The sequence below is a fragment of the Mastigoproctus giganteus genome, chromosome 13 (genome assembly GCF_048544385.1).
Source record: "Mastigoproctus giganteus isolate SK-2022 chromosome 13, ASM4854438v1, whole genome shotgun sequence".
NCBI lineage: Eukaryota > Metazoa > Arthropoda > Arachnida > Uropygi > Thelyphonidae > Mastigoproctus > Mastigoproctus giganteus.
In genome coordinates this window covers 27,768,819-27,782,764 of record NC_143587.1, presented here as the reverse complement: position 1 = coordinate 27,782,764, position 13,946 = coordinate 27,768,819, and the positions used below count along the sequence as shown (strand labels likewise).

The 13,946-nt window shown below is 39.9% G+C and overlaps 2 pseudogenes; both read left to right on the top strand.

Annotated features, from left to right (window-relative positions):
• The first annotated feature begins 446 nt into the window (after nt 1-446).
• LOC150075886 (small nucleolar RNA U3) lies at nt 447-635 on the top strand (annotated as a pseudogene).
• Nucleotides 636-12,839: 12,204 nt separating this feature from the next.
• Nucleotides 12,840-13,030, top strand: LOC150075885 (small nucleolar RNA U3; annotated as a pseudogene).
• Nucleotides 13,031-13,946: the final 916 nt, after the last annotated feature.

Genomic DNA, 13,946 nt, shown 5'->3' with positions numbered 1-13,946 from the left:
AAGATAAATATTAACCTTTTGCTGATTAATTTGTTTTAAAGCAGTGCAATACCAAGGCATCTCGCTGTGAAGACAAATTTTATTGTGTCGGTTAATTTATAATTTTTAACATTTTAAATTTCCTTTTTTTAAACAAACTTATTTCAAAAGATAAAGATTAATTCTTCCCCCAGGGGCTCACAACTGGTGAGTATGGGCTTGGCAAACCAAGGGATATCATCATTCTTCTCTTTCTTCGTGATTCCTTTCTACTTTCTGTCTCTCTCTCGCTCAGGGTAATCGAAGAATTTTTTTTATTTTTTATTTTGGCTGGTGAAGCATAAGCCTCAGGCTTCCTTGCACCATATGGCTAAAAATAATAATAATAATAATAATAATAATTTATTCTTTTGGCGGCCGATTTGTTTACAAGTAGTGCAATGCCAGGGCAACTCGTTGTGAAGGTAAAGATTTTATTTCTGTTTTGTAAACTCGCAGGGAACTCCACCAAGAAGAAGAGTGGTGGAGTTTCATCCTGAGCGTGACAATGACTGAGTTTGCCACTTTTTAGTGGTGAAACCTGTCATGGAAGAGATGGAAGACCGTTCCATCTCTTTATGGAAAGAGATGTAGGGAGTAAGCTCGTTCTGAGTGGTTTTTTACTTAATCAGAATATATTCGTTTCTTATATCGCGATTTAAGAGAAATAATTTCTCTTAATATAGCATTAATATAAATACTGTTATTAAGTTTTAGAGAAATAATTTCTCTTAACATTGCATTAATAAAACTGGAGTTTGGAAATTCTCATTATAATCGAGAATCAGTTTCTGACCGGTAGATGGCACTGCCTACACTGCTTCATATCAGCTACAGCTAAGATGTCCTGCGACTGAAAAATACTGTTTTAGTTTTCTTTACAGGTCACGAGAGGAAGCTCTTTGCATAAAATACACGATGTTAAAAAAACTATTTCATGATAGCCTACAATTAAGAATACAGTACTATTTTTTGGAGCCGTCCCACGCAAATAACAATATCAACTCAGGGGTTATCACATTGTTTGCGCAGGAACGCTAGTCATCTAAGTAGTATTAATAAAAAGATGAAATTTGAATTTTAACGTAGGAAATATTTTTGGAATATAGCGTCGAAATTTCATAACATCTTATATTTTTTCGAGCTGCATAATTTCGTGCTCGAAGTAACCCGAATAATATCGAGAAAACATACAGGTAACTTGGCTTGTGGTTTGGTAAAAACTATGTATGATAATAACCTTAATAACTTATACAATATGATGAAATAGTCCATATTGTATATAGCATTTTCTGGACAAAATAATAATCATTTAAATATAGTACAGAATCTTCATATTTTCTAAAGGTCTCATTAAATAATCTATAGCTAAAAATACACCATTATTTCATCGCAATAAATGTAATAGATTAACCATCCAGCAAAATTGCTATTAATTAAATGGTTTAATTCCAATAAAATAGAATATTCTATTTTGGACTTCTGTTTCCAGAAGTTTCTGTATTCTGTAGTATGAAAGACATACATTAGTCACGGCACGGTGGTGCCAGGGTTTTACAAAACATATTTGTGAGAAAGACAGAAGGTACATCAGATTATTGAAAAGCAACAAAGCACAGGTTTACATTTTCAGTTCCACGAGGATTCCTTTCCTGTATTTTTTATTATTGACCACTTCTTGGAGGTCCCCGTCGATGGCTTGCAGTGAGGGCAGCATTTGCTTTGGCAGGAATCTGTCGCTTAGTACTAGCCGGTTACGGTCTCCTAGCAGCTGTGCTGAACACCGGGGATAAGGGGGAGGAATGCGCCAAGAGCAGTGATCCCAGATGTTCGGCTCTGTAATTTTACCGGTGGCCATCTTGATGGTGAACAGCAGCATTCTTTCTCCGATGAGGACCGGAGCCTGCGTAGTTGAAGAGCTTCTGCTAACTGCGTTGAGCTGGGGAAGGTGGAGTTTGCTGTTGGCCCATTTTAGAAGCCACAATTCGGCAGGGAATATTCTTTTAATGTTGGATTCGGCGGCCGAGGCCCATATCTCTGAAGCATACAGTATTGTCGGGCAAAGAATTGATACGATGTATCTTTTTACCAGTTGTGGGTCGGTGGTGTGGAGCAGCTGTTGTTTGGCAACCCAGCGTAGTGAATTCAGCCTCGACTGTATGAGGTTTATGTGATCATTTAAAGATAGTTTGGAGTCGAAAACGACCCCCAGATCTTTGTGTGTTTGAACACTTGGAACTGAGGAGCCATTAAGCACAGGCTCCAACGTTGTTGGGCTGCCCTTTTGAGAATAAGTTATTTGTGCTGATTTTAGGGGTTGATTTGGAGGTTGAAGGTATTGAGGTAGTCAGCTATGTCCTGGAGTTTGCGAGAGATTTCGGCTGCCGAGTTGGATGGTGAAATTTTAGTAAGGAGCTTGACATCGTCAGCATATGTGATCCAATTGCACTTATTGGTCACAAATGGCACCATGATTGCTGAGAAGAGAATGCCAGACAGGACCCCGCCCCCGCCCTTGAGGTACACTGGCAGTTATGTGACGCGTGAAGGTCTTTGTTCCGATTTTTAGAACAAGGGTCTCTTCGATAGGAGAGATTCTAGGAACCACAGAACATCGCCGCGAAAATTGAAGTAGTTTTCTAAGAGACGTAGGAGATTAGGTATATAGATGGCATCAAATGCGGAATGGAATTCAAGATATATAACTCACAATTCCTGTCTTTGTTCACAGAAGTAGTTGCTCTTGACATCTCAAAGGCTTTTGATCGTGTTTGGCATAAAGGTCTTCTAAACAAGCTTCCATCTTATGGTTTGCCAACTGTTTTTAGTAATTGGTTATCCAGTTTTCTCTCTGATCGCTCACTGAGGGTGATGGTAGATGGCTCTCTGTCTTCTAACTTCTCCACTAATGCCGGTGTCCCCCAAGGTTCAGTTCCTTCCCTCACTCTTTTCCTCTTGTATAACAATGACCTTCTTCCATTGACTGGAAATCCTATCCATAGTTCTGCCGATGATAGCACATTGCCTTCAACTTTCCATTTTGAGAAACCTTGTCCAGCTCAATCAGCTTCAAGTTCTCGAAAATTTGCTGCCAATTCCTTAAATGCCGATCTTCAGGTAATTCTCCAGTGGGGCAAAGACAACTTAGTTGATTTCAACCCTTCTAAAACTCAATCTTGTCTTATATCTCGCAAAAAGGATTCTTCTGCTCCTATGCTTATCTTTAGTGATACTCCGATTTCTAGGCAAAATGATATATCTCTTTTGGGGATTACCCTGACTTCTAATCTCTCTTGGCACAAGCACATTACAAATATTGCTTCCTGTGCATCTAAAACACTTGGTTTTCTCTTTCGCTCTCGGCGTTACTTTTCTCCTAAAGAGCTGCTCACTCTGTATAAATCGCAAATCCGCCCTGCCATGGAATATTGTTCCCACATCTGGGGTGGTGCCCCCAAAAACCTCTCTCAAGCTTCTCGATTCCATTCAGAAGAGGGCAGTTAGGTTAATTAATGATTCATCTGTAACAGAGTCTCTCCACTCGCTTACTCATAGACGGACTGTTTCTGCTGCATGCCTCTTCTACAGATACTTCCATGGGCACTGTTCTTCTGAATTGGCTTCTATAATTCCCGCTCTCTCTTTCAAAACAGTCCGAACACGTGCCGCCACCAGCCAACATCCATTTACTGTCCAACTTCAAACCCACAGAACCAACTTTTCATCTTCCTCATTTATTCATTGAACTGCCGTTTTCTGGAACAACCTTCCTTCATACGTATTTCCTGAAAATTACAGTCTACAGAAGTTCAAGTCCAATGTCAACAAATATCTTCTTTCGTCTTCTCAACCTCCAACCCAAGCACGGTACTAAGTACTATTGGTTATAATACCTCTCGTGTTTGGGGTTCTCATAAATTGTTCGAAGGCATCAAAGATGTGCCATCTAGTTATTGGCCAAACGGATTCTGTGGCCATAATGCACCTCCTACAGTTTTTGTAGTGCTTTAATCCGAGGCGGGATTCGAACCCGCGAACTTTGGGTTGCTAGGTAGGCACTTTACCCACCCGGTCCGATTTGAAAAAAGTGATATAAAAAAAGAGGAGATGGAGGAAAGAGAGTGTCAGTGTAGTAGTAGTAACATGTAACGCAGGTGTACGAACTTATGCAGTGTCAGCCAAAGCAAATCACAGCATTCCCTCCAAATGCCTGTCCAGTTCCTCCTTAAATTTATTTAACTTAACAATTGTGTTTGCTATCAGAACAGTTAATTTGTGACAGTCTTTTTATGAAACTTTTAGGGGGGGTGAATTATTATAAATATATTTATTAATATATATATATTTATTTAAAATTAATAAATGTTAATTAATAATATAAATACTGTATTTCGTAATTAATTATTAATTTTTAAATTATCCACAAGATGGCGCCAGTCTTCAAAGAGGAGAACATACGGCCCTATTGTTTTTTTTTTAAAGATGATTCTGAGAATTCATGTAGTCTGCGACTCCATATTATTATTATTATTATTATTATTATTATTATTATTCATATGGTGCGTCCTTAGATTGTCGGATTTTAAATGTGCTGCAACTTATGTTTATTATTTCTTATGTTTTCTGGATATAATCTCATAATACTTGATAATCAATAGAATCAGCCATAAATATGCTGCAAATGGAGTAAGTTCATTTTAAATTTCTTAGTTGTGTTCGTTCTTGTACTCTACGTTGTCGGCTACGACTCTGACCACGCGGTCGCCGAAGCGATAATTTAGGGGAGGCGGCTGTGTTTTAATTAGCTTGCCACAAAGTATTTTATTATTTTCTGCGGGCTCCAGGTTTCCCCTATCCGCCGCTGAAGAGTAACTGTACATTATTTACAATTTGTGGTTTTACAAAACATCTTGATCCAGCATCTTCACAGAAATGATTAGAAACATACTGTATATCCATAACACTAATTTCTATATTAACCTTCACAACTTATAGAACTAAAGAGATAGTTAGGACCTACCACTTCGGTTACAATGAGGTCCGATATATATCTTACAATTTATACAATTTATGATTTACAATTTATACAATATAAGATTTACAATTTATGTACCTTTTTTTACAAGCCGAAGTCTCAGGACACCGTCCACCCAACAGTGATCCTGGCCCATCGACTGATATATTCTGAACGCTAATATTGCCTTCCGGCAATAAATACAAACACATTTCCTCATCAGAGGTCTTGTATCAGTTCGATTAATACCAAGGAGGCAACTATATACAGTGCTAGTACACTTATTACATAATTATTCTCAGTCGGCAAGTCCTTTCCTTCTGCGGAAAACCTTGTCTGCAAAGTTAGCCAGTGTCTGATAATTTTATAATAATAAATTTTCTGTTTATACTCCGGGACGACCAAACGATCAGAGGAGTTCACAAATACACAGAATACAAGAAACAGCACTTGGTGAAGTTATTTACATCGTAAACTTCGGTCAATGCCTGAAGTTCAAATCGAATGTCTACCTAATATCGAGATTCTAAGATTATATGTTGGACTGTCTCCTCTGAGCCACATTTACAAAGAGGAACGCAGCCAAACCCAAAGTAAATAACTTTGAGTTTAGGCTGCCATGCCCGGATAGAAGGAAAGTTAGGTGAAGACCCGGGTTAAACCAGGGCCAATGTTTTTTGTCAAATTCGGAAACTTGAGGTATAAAAAGGGCAGTAATTCTTCCAGTGTTGGCATTAGTCCATTCGTTTTGCCATTCCTGGAGGAACTGGTTTCTTAATCTAGTGTTGTCTTCTTTCACTGGCACGTCCAGGTTAACAGAAAACTGGTTGAACTATGCCGCAATACCCTCCCTTCTACAATACTGAAAGTAATTATACAGCACTTCGTATTTAATTGGTAGTTTGCCGTTGATTACCTGTAATGCCGAAGTTGAAATTGTGCGACAAGCTCTTGAAGTTGCAATCAGGAAGAAGCGCTGGGCTTGAGTCAAGATTTTTTCCACCATGACTCTGCGTATACTGGGGCCCCAAGCGCCCGCAGCATAACAGACAATAGGAATAAATATACATTTGTAGTACAGCTTGAGAGTGGAGGGTTTCAGACCCCAAGAACCTTTGGTAATACATTTTTTATTTTGCCTGTCAAAGGCTTGATTTTGCTTAGTACGTATTTACCATGGGTAAGGAATTCAAGTTTGTTATCTAACATAATTCCTAGGTATTTGTACGAGTTAACTAATTTTATTGATTGTTCTTTAATCTTAATACATGGAGGTCTATTTAGGTCTAATTTTCCTTTGAGAAGAATTTGTTTTGTTTTGGGAACAGAAATAGTTAATTTATGTGTACTACACCACTCATCTAGGTCTCGCAACAGAGCAGGATCCACTGGAGACCACAAGTGAGCGATTCTGGAAATAATCCGTGATGAGACGATAAATAGGCACGGAGACCTCGGCCTCCCGAAACCTCTCCAGGACACTTTGCCACCAAACAGTGTCAAAGGCCCCTTTGAAGTCCACAAGAAGGCCGAGGACATACTTTTCATTGGAGGCTGAGACGTTATTAATAACTAGGTTAATGGCATTCACTGTAGACATCCCAGCAGTGAAGCCAAACTGATATTTGTAGTTTAGGTTTCTTTCTTTATAGTGCTTTTGGAATCTCGCTACAATCAGCTTCTCTAGTATTTTTCCGAAGACCGGAAGTAGAGCGATTGGGCGGTATGAATTTGGCTGATTTGCTGTTTTGTTGGGATTCTTAATGAGTAATTTAAGATTTTCTTTTTTCCAAGGAGAAGGGAAGGATCCATATTGTAGGCAGGCATTAAAGAGGTTCATCATGATTTAGGGACAGGTGCTCCAGATTCCTTTAACTATGGTAACTTTTAATAGGTCCAGTCCAGGGCATTTGCCATCACACAAAGTCGCAACAGCAAGACCTACCTCGTGTCTGTCAAAATCATCTTCGTGGTTTCGCCTACGTAGGAAAGATGTTCTAAACGAATGCCTGTTTGTACCGGACTTTCTGGTACAGTTTCATCCTGCATAATCAATTCATCCAAAATTGTTTCCATAGTCTCGGCCCATGTCAGAGTTTCGGAGTTATCAGGTCTAAGTACAGAGGAGAATATTTCCCCAGGATGAATTTTGTCTAGAGTCAGTTTGTAGATGAAGCCCCAGGGCTCCTGGTCCATAGTTTGTTTAACTAAGCGTTCCCAAGCGGAGCGTTTTTCTTTGTAAATATTGTTGAAATATGTCCTTCTCGCGTTTTTGTATATTTCATTCAAGCGGTTTATCTCGTCTTCAGGTCTACCATCTCTCCTAGCTCTCTGAACATCTCGTCTTGCGCTCTTTGTATGATTCCTTAGAGTAGAAAGGTTCTGGGACCACCAAGGAACCGAATTTTGCCTTCTCTGTTTCTTCTTAATCGTCTCGTCGCATATTTCGGTGATAATTGCCATCAATCCTTTTAGATGCTGGTCCAAAGTAAGGTCTGTCAGATTTGTCAGTTTTTCCTCCGTAAATTTTTCCTTAAGTAGTTTTTCAAAAGGATTCCAATTGATTTGTCGAGTTTTGTATGTGGGGAAGTCACGAGTGCCTCTCAAAGCTGCTGCGTTTTCATTTGATATTAAGTCAAAGGTTATTACATTGTGGTCGCTTACCGACCAAGAGGAGTGAACAGTCCTGTTTTCTAAGCATCTCCCGAATGTTGCATTCGACAGAGTGACATCTATGTAAGACTGACCAGAAGGGGATGAGTAAGTGGGCAGATGCCCAGGGGATTAGCTTGCCACAGCTACAGCTGAGTTTTTACTGGGGAGGGGATCCTCCTTGTGTGATTTGCATTGTACCTGTACTATAAGATACTTTGCTTACTTCCGCGAATGAACTCGAGTAATGGAAATATGAGAGAACAAAGACACTTATGGCCGCCATATTGCATCGGTTAGTGTTATTACTGCAGTGCCTCGTGTTCGGAAATAAACTGAGTGCCTTTACGAGCTGAGTGCTGCTACGAGAGCAAATCAGATTGATTGGACGATACAGAGCGGATACACAGCGGACAACGAAAAAAAAAATTTTTTTTTTTTTTCGTTGGACATATTGAAACAGATAGCTAATATGTCTGAGGAGAAGAACAAATTGTGTCGGTGCTGGAATGGCTCCAGCACCGACACAATTAGGCGTAACGAGATCTCCCGTGTGACCTAACAAAATGCGGTTATCCATCCCATGTACTAAGCAGATGCCTATTACAGGCAGAAGAACTCACATCCAACCCAAGACCACCGAAGCAAGTCGGTATATCGTCCGCCTACATTCCGTATTATCCAGGAGTGTCAGGACGTATCTCGAAGGTCCTTAGAAGTTACAACATCAAATGTGTGCAATTACTCTGCAGGAACCTACGTTCACTTGTCTCCAACGTGAAGACCCCTGTCACACCTGTCTTACGCAGCAATGTGGTGTATCGTATCACCTGTAGAGCCTGTAACAGTTGCTACGTAGGTGAGACATCAAGACGGCTCCAGGATCGCCTCACGGAACACGACAGAGCAATCCGGCTTGCCGAAACTGACCAGTCCGCGGTCGCAGAACATTTTTGGGCGACCAACCACGATCTTTATTCCAAACGCGACTTTGAGATAGTGGACCACTCACGACACTTTCGCCACCGCCTATGGCTAGAGTCCCTGAACATAGTAAACAATCCTAAGGCATTAAATCGCCAGAAAGGCATGCGTCTACATCCCATCCTGGAAACAACCATTTTATTGCTGGATGATCAGTGGCGTAGAAAGCAGCGCACGTCCGTGCAACAACAATGACGCATGATTAACGTGCAACACTTAGCTCGTTGTACAAATTTGTATTAATTTGTCAGTTGACAAAGGGACACGCGTCCCGAAAGCTACTGATTTTATTTTTATATTTATATAAACTGGGTTATAACTATATGTGTATATTGTGATATACACGACTACTATCAGGAAACGAAAGCAAACATCATGGGAACAACTTGTTTCCACAACTGGAAACACCGATCCCTGGGGTGTAGTCTATAAAATTACAAACAATAAACTCCCAAGAGGGGAGGTAATGACAGCAACAATAACCCCTCAAGGTAACATAACAACCTCATGGGACAGATCCATCAATAACATATTAGATACAATTATCCAACCAGCAATGGATCATTGTACAAGTCAACAACTCTGCCAGGACAACAGTATATACAGTCCAGAACATCAAGAGCCACCCTTCACTACTGAGGAGCTGCACACTGCAACTCATAGACTCCGCAATAATAAATGTCCAGGACCAGACCTACTCGAACCAGAGATTATAAGGAAGACTGTGGAGCTTTCTCGATACCTCATCCTCGACCTGTTCAATCACTGCCTGCATACAGGAATCTTCCCATCTGATTGGAAGATAGCTAACATGCGCCTGATTCTGAAAAACCCAATCAAGCCTCCAGAAATCCCATCCTCTTATAGACCGATTGCCCTGTTATCTCTGCAAAGCAAGCTTTTTGAATACCTACTACACATTAGAATCACAGTACATTATAATGCAGCAAATTTATCCTCTACAAGCCAGTATGGTTTCAAACAAGGATGCTCAACAGTTGATGCACTCCAGAATATCCTTACAACTGCCACACACTCCAATAGAAAATATTTCCTGATTATTGTCATAGACTTTGCTGGAGCGTTCGACTCACTCTGGTGGCCGAGCGTCCTCAGCCGACTAAGACGTGCCTGTCTTCCCGGAAACCTTTATAACACCATAAGAAGCTACCTCACAGCCAGATAAATAAATGTCAATGCACCATATTGCAGAGTCAAACGCCAGGTTTACAGGGGGGGGGTGTCCCCAAGGCTCGGTACTGGGGCCACTCCTTTAGAATGTTGTACTTGACTTCCTCAACACTAACCTTAATGAAGTTATCTCTCAGGCCTATGCAGATGATCTGGTCCTGGCCGTGTCTGCAGACAGCAGAGCGCAGCTAGAAAATTCTGCGAACCAGGCTGTCTTGATATTACAAAACTGGCCAAGGGATCATAATCTTCAAATCTCTTTAATGAAGACTAATTCCATCTTACTGAAAGGGTCCCTCAGAAGACGTCCACAAATTAAGATAAACGAGACCACAATACGTTTCACTAAGGAATTGAAATATCTAGGAATAATCCTGTACTCAGGACTTACATTCCTCCCACATTAGAAACATTTGCAGACAAAATTAAGGAACTACACTGCCATGGTCGCCAGAGTTTCGCGACGGGATTGAGGCCTCAACCGCCGCACTCTCTCGCTGTTCTACAAAGCATTATTTCTACCGGCGATTACATACGCTGCAGGGATATGGTATCCGAGAGCAAAACTAGTAATAAACAGAAGGAAGCTTGAAACTATTCAAAGATTTATCCTCCTTACCATTACCAGGGCCTGCCGTACTGTCAGTACCCATGCCCTTCATGTGTTGGCAGCGCCCTTCCTTTGGACCTGCAGTGATACGTTGCCGGCTTCTCTACCAACTATCAAAAGGCACAACGGTGACGTTCTTGGACTACACCATTGATCCCACTAACAACTTGAATGCTGAAAAGAAGCGCCTTAGCCTCCATTTACAACAGACATGTCAAGATAGATGGGCTAATTCTACTAAAGGAGATATCATTAGGACATTTATTCCACATATCAACAAGGTATATCCCAAGTCTCCTTCATGATTCTCCCCCGGGCTATACGCAACTTGCTTGCTAACCGGTCAAGGATCCATCAGAGCCAAACTCTCAAGTCTTCGAATTATTGATGATCCCCCTCTGCCACTGTGGAGAGCTGGAGAGTTGGACTCAACTAATGTATGAATGCCCTTTTGATGAGGACCTTCGCTGCATTCTGATTACCCGAATTAACTTTAATCCAAAATTCCAGGAGCATTACTTGTTGGACAGCGACAGAGAGTACAAGGCCTTCTAGCAATATTGCCAGGAGCTCTTCGCAAGACGATCCCTACAGCTGGAATGAATATACAGCTGATCAACTCGTCTTGCCCAAATTCAAGCTGGACTGTCAACGACTACCATCACTAATGGCATGTGAACTCTGTCCCATGGATGACAACACTGCTTTGGATCTTCTTGATTTAGACCCTTCACGAACTATGATACTGTATTAGGCAGTGACCAAATGGACAGAAGAGCTGAAGCTGCTGCCATTAAGCTTTCCTTGCCACGCTCCCTGCCGTGGTTCTTTTCCTCCAGCACCCAGGCAGGGGGGAGGTTACCCCTGGTCGCCTGCCCCCTTGCCATCCCTCTTTTCCCTCTGGTGGGGCATGAGCTTGCTCACTGATTTGGGGGTCATCTTCTCTATGGACCCCTTATCCCTGTCTTTCCCCCTAGCCTTCAGTCTCCCTCCCCCTTCTCTAACATATAACCAGCGTCTGAACCATTTCTAAATTGCCTGAGCCCTACACCCAAAAACTTAATAATAACATCAGTTGCATAATCAGTAATCCTTTTTGACTGACCCCTAATTATAGCGTTTTGTTTTTTTTTTTTTTAGGTCCTAGGCACTGAAATCTCAGGAAATTAGGTGGCAGGACCTGCCAGAGTAAATAACTACAATACTAGTGTACCTGCTCTGCCTCCACGGGGCAGAGTGTGGACAACGTTGGAACCCTTTAGGGGCCCAGCGGCTAAATGTCCAGTGGAACAACGGTACACGACACTACACATATACAAAATCCATGCACTTTAAACCTCTGGCTTTGACAGAGGTTTAAAGTGTATGGAGACTCTAGACAAAATTCATCCGGGGGAAATATTCTCCTCTGTACTTAGACCTGATAACTCCGAAACTCTGACATGGGCCGAGACTATGGAAACAATACAACAGTCTTTTTATGAAGCTTTTAGGGGGGGTGAATTATTATATTAATATATATATTTAAAATTAATAATATTAATTTATACTATATTAATAATATATATTAATTATTAATATATGATAATTAGTTTTTAAATTATCCACAAGATGGCGACAGTCTTCAAAGAGGAGTAGCATAATACCCTAATGTTTTTTGTTTTTTTTTAAAAGGTGATTCTGAGAATTCATGCAGTCTGCGACTGCATATCATTATTATTATTACTGAGAGACTTCGGACAGATTTATTACGGATGTTAACACAAGTGTTTGCTTTTTAAGTGTTATTGCAAACGTTCCTTTTATTTTGTCTAATTATTATCCCTAATGTTCACCTGATATCTAAGGAAGGACCAGAAAGTCCTGAAACAGACTATCATAATAGTCTCATCTTTAAAATAAATTTAAGTTTAATCTTTTGTAAATCCTTTTTGTCTGATAATGTTTACCAATGCAACTTGTGAAGGCAAAGGAGGACTAAGACCATTGCATTAGTTTCAATTCTGCTACCCACAAAAACATAAGAAGAAAATCAAATAGCATTAGTTAATTTATAAATTGGAATTTTAAAATCCCTTTTTTTAAACAAACTTATTCCAAAAGATAAAGATTAGCGGTTTTTAGGGGGTGTATGGGCTTGGCTAAGCCAGGGTCCTGAGCTGGATATCATCATTCTTCTCTTTCTTGGTGATTCCTTTCTACTTTCTGTCTCTCTCTCTCACTCAAGGTAATCGAAGAATTTTTTTTTTTTTTGGCTGGTGCAGCATAAGCCTCAGGCTTCCTTGCACCATATGGCTCATAATAATAATAATAATAATAATAATAATTTATTCTTTTGGCGATCGATTTGTTTACAAGTAGTGCAATACCACGGCAACTCGTTGTGAAGGTAAAGTTTCTACTTCTGTTTTGCAAACTCAACCACGACGAAGAGTGGTGGAGTTTCATCCTGAGCGTGACAGTGACTTAGTTTGCCACTTTTTGGTGGTGAAACTTGTCATGGATGACCGTTCCATCTCTTTATGAAAAGGGGTATAGGGAGGAAGCTCGTTGTGAGCGGTTTTTTATTTAATCAAAATATAAGCACATTCGTTTCTTATACCACGATTTAAGAGAAATAATTTCTCTTAATATAGCATTAATAACAACTGGAGTTTGGAAATGCTCATTATAATCGAGAATCAGTATCTGACCGGTAGATGGCACTGCATACACTGCTTCATATCAGCTAATGGCTATACATACAGCTAAGATGTCCTGCGACCGAAAAATACTGTTATAGTTTTCTTTACAGGTCACGAGAGGAAGCTCTTTGCATAAAATACACGATGTTAAAAAAAACTATTTCATGATAGCCAAAAATTAAGAATACAGTACTATTTTTTGGAACCGTCCCACGCAAATAGCAATATCAACTTAGGGGTTATCACATTGTTTGCGCAGGCACGCTAGTCAACAAAGTAGGGTTAATAAAAAGATGAAATTTGAATTTTAACGTAGGAAATATTTTTGGAATATAGCGTCGAAATTTCATAACATCTTATATTATCTCGAGCTGCATAATTTCGTGCTCGAAGTAACCCGAATAATATCGAGAAAACACACAGGTAACTTGGTTTGTGGTTTGATAAAAACTATGTATGATAATAATCTTAATAACGTATAAAATATGATGAAAGAGTTCAAATTATATATAGCATTTTGTGGAAAACTTAATAATTATTTAAATATATTACAAAATTATCTAAAAGACTTATTAAATAATCTAGTGGCTTAAAATAGACCATTATTTAATCGCAATAAGTGTAATAGATTAAACCAAACAGCAAAACTGCTTTCAGTTGGCTAGTTTAATCCGATTAGCTGGGATCACGACGTGGAAACGTTATGGCTTTGGTCGAAATCTAACAATTTTTTTTTCTCTCTCCATTCTAGTAGTTGTTGGCGCATTGGATTCTGTGGTCATAATGCGCATCC